The following is a 3897-nucleotide window of genomic DNA, read 5'->3' as shown; positions in this document are numbered from 1 at the left end:
TGTCATGACGCGGTGGAATCAGGCGCTCATCTATTTCTGGGCTTGTGAAGTTATTGGTATCATCTGAAAGCTGGTTTGTTTGCCTTGCTTCTGAGGAAAGAAATATTCATTTATCTCGAATAGAACCCAAATATCTGCGATGGAAGCAAGTGAGGTCGCTTTATTTCTGTGGTGAAATTATTGAGAAAATAGCTGCCAAAGTTTGGTAACTCCAATAGCAAAAGAGTCTTTGAAAACTGAAGAATGGCATATTTTGTGCCTTTACTCAATGTTTTTCAGTAAAATTCACATGGAAATGTATTTTTATTTGGACATTTGAGAGGTTAAGCCAAAACAATACAAATTTGATGTCAATTTTGCCTGTTTCTTCGATTTAGTTATTTTGAGGAGCCCCTGATTTCACCAAGCCACCTCACAATTTGTCTGACAGTATTTCTCCGATAATAATATGGCTTAAGTTGTCGTGTTTTCTTACCGACTTTTTGTTCTCTTCTTTTATGTAAGTATTAGCTCTCACTGTGGAAGAGTGGGTGTTTGGCAGATGCTCTGACGTGGTTTGCTCCTTCTTTCCTTTCAATCATCTATCGTCCTCATCTCTCCTCCTTCTTTTTTTGTGTTTGTTACTCTCTGGGAACACGTCTAGTCTTGGGCACCTATATGACGTAATTGTGTTGCAAGTGCTGTAAAACTCTTTCAGAAACGAAAAGGAGACTTGCTTACACCTGCTGTGTTCTGTCACTCACTTTTTTCCCCCTCTACTTTTATGTATTGTAAGTATCAGTTTTCACTGTGAAAGATTTGTATTCCTTTCACTGTATTACCACACTTTTCATCATTTCAAGCTTCAGAATTTCACGCATGTTTTAAAAATTATTTTTTTTTAGCTGTGTCTTTTCCCACCAATTTTTTGGAAAGCAGTATGAATGAAAGGCAGTGCATTTTTCCAGACCAAATGCAATGCATTTGTTGGTATAGTCATTTACTTACCTTAGTGTAGGAGCAAGCTTACATGTGTCTGTGTGTGTGTGTCTGTGACGTGCGTATGTTGTATGTTCTCTCGCCGGGCACATGTTGCTTTTAAAAAAAAAAGGGTCTACAATCCTGCTGGGTTTTTTTAAAAGACGCCTGTGATGTATTGTGAAGGCTCTTTTGACATTTAATGCAGGAGACTTGAGTTTAGTTCCCGTGTGGTGAATTTGGGGAGGGTTGGGTTTATTTTTGAGTTTCTCTAAATTAAATGTTTACTGGATTGCTGATTCCCACTGTTGTCGCTGTCGACAGATCCGGGGCTGAAGCAACCCACCTCCTAAATGAAGATGTGTTAAGATGATTTATTTTACCCCCCCTTCGTGACCTAGATGATGTACGCCGTTCATCATTTTTTTTTTTTTTTACCCGGCAAACGAGCCAAGATGCTGCTGTGATGTAAGGCGTTCATCATGCCTTGCAGAGCGTGAGGACCATGATGATGAACGCCGTTAGTCGTAGGCTGTGTTCTGTACACTGCTTATATTAGATGACGCATTTTCATAGAATTAATCGCGGATTTGCGTTCAGGAATATTTTTGCTGTTTAAAGAAATCTTTTCCTTTTGGATGTATGTTGTCAGAAGTATTTAAAAACCGGGTCTTATTATACTAAACTGACCACTGAATCTAGCACTACCTACTCTGTGTGTCCCTGGTGATCCAAAACTGTGCCCGGTGAAGCACGAACTGACCCTGTGTCACAAAGAGGTTAATAATGTGTTGAGAACCTGGTGGAATCGGGCGCTCGTTAATATTGGTATATACAGAGTTATTGGTATCATCTTAAAGCCTGTTCCTTCATGTTAATTTTGATGGAGAAAAAAAATCCATTAATGTTGGATACAGGTCGAGATATTGGCGATTGAAGGAAATGGGGATCGCCTAGTTTTAGAGGTAAAATTAGCAAGAAAATGGCTGCCAAAGTTGAGTTATTTACTTAGCTTGAAAGTCAGTGGAAACTGAAAATTTACATGTTTTCAGCTTTTAATCAACGTTTTTCAGTAAAAATCCACACAGAAATGTGTTCTTTAATAGACATAAAAGATGTTGAGCTAAAACTAAAAAAATAAAAATTTGATAAAAATCCCAAACCTGCTGAAAAATGCCAATTTCTTGACTTTCATTATTTTGACGAGCGCCTGATTTCAGCGCGCTGCCTCACATATTATGTTTACAGCAGAGTCAATCAATCAATCAAAGCCCTTGTTGTTCATGGCTTGCTCCTGACAGAGATCTCAGGCCTCTCACTTACCCCCACTTTGTTCATCGTTCTAGTTTGTCCTTGTTTCAATTCTTCACTAAGTCGTAGGATGCTTGCTTTTTGACTCTTAGATTATCTGTGTGTGTGTGCGTGATCTGTGACGACAGTCGCTAAGTCATAGGATGCTTGACTGGTGACGACAGTTGCTGTGACGACAGTCGCTAAGTCATAGGATCCTTGACCGGTGTCATAGGATGATGACCGGTGACGACAGTTGCTAAGTCATAGGATGCTTGACCGGTGACAACAGTTGCTGTGACGACAGTCGCTAAGTCGTAGGATGCTTGACCGGTGACGACCGTCGCTCAGTTATGTTTTGAGAGTCGGTTTACCTCGAGATTAAAGTTAAATGTTTGTCGAATACCTGTATTCATTTTAGATGCATTTAGGAATATTTGTTATGCCTGAAAATAGTAGGGGTGATTTAAATTTTTTTTTTTAAGAATGAGAAAGTTCTTTTAAACAAAATTTTTGTGAATTTTTTTCAGGCTACCCTGGACGATTTTAAAATGGTGACATTTATAGCAATGAGGCAGGTGTTTTCCCATCAATGTTTACTCTGTGTAGTCTGAGAAGTTGAACTCAGAGAGTTTTGTCCAATATTTTTCTGGAATGGTATGGCCTATGCATGCGGTAGCTTTTAAAAAAAAAATGTTGTTTTAATTTTTAATGAAAGGAATGAGTTGTACACCCCAGTGTTGGCAGTAGAGAGACTGTTCTTGTTTCATGTAACAATTTTGTGTGAAATAAAAAAAATCTTCAACTTACGCTACAGCGTTCTGCCACTGCTATGTGTTTGGAGATTCTTTTAGGGTGGTTGATGGGTATCATTGGAAGGTGATACTGATACTTTTTACTATGTCTCTATCATTTCTGTCTGTCTGTCTGTGTGTCTTTCTGGCTCGCTTTTTCCCAACGCCAAAATTTATTATGTCAATTTGCTTCTCTTTGCAAACAGGTTTGAGGCTGATTTTTTTTCTTTAACCCTATCTGTACGCCCTGGGGTCATTTTGTACCCCCGGGGTTGTATTCTTCAGATTTTAGAATACTCTTAGTAAGATCTCTTGAAATTTTCAGTATTTCTCAAAAAATTATTTTGACAGACTGCTATGCAAAGTGTACGAATCTGATTAACGAATAAATGACTCTTTGGAAAGTGGTGGCACAGAGTTTCCCACGTCGTATGGATACAATAGTAAAACACAACGTACGGATAGGGTTAAGTGGTGGCAGAGAGTTCCCCACGTCGTATGGATACAATAGTAAAACACAACGTACGGATAGGGTTAAGTGGTGGCAGAGAGTTCCCCACGTCGTATGGAAACGATAGTAAAACACGGCGTATGGATAGGGTTAAGTAGTGGCAGAGAGTTCCCCACGTCGTATGGATACAATAGTAAAACACAACGTACGGATAGGGTTAAGTGGTGGCAGAGAGTTCCCCACGTCGTATGGATACAATAGTAAAACACAACGTACGGATAGGGTTAAGTGGTGGCAGAGAGTTCCCCACGTCGTATGGAAACGATAGTAAAACACGGCGTATGGATAGGGTTAAGTAGTGGCAGAGAGTTCCCCACGTCGTATGGATACAATAGTAAAACACAA

This window comes from Aplysia californica, unplaced genomic scaffold, assembly GCF_000002075.1.
Source record: "Aplysia californica isolate F4 #8 unplaced genomic scaffold, AplCal3.0 scaffold00759, whole genome shotgun sequence".
Lineage (NCBI taxonomy): Eukaryota > Metazoa > Mollusca > Gastropoda > Aplysiida > Aplysiidae > Aplysia > Aplysia californica.
Note: the sequence above shows the minus strand (reverse complement) of the source record.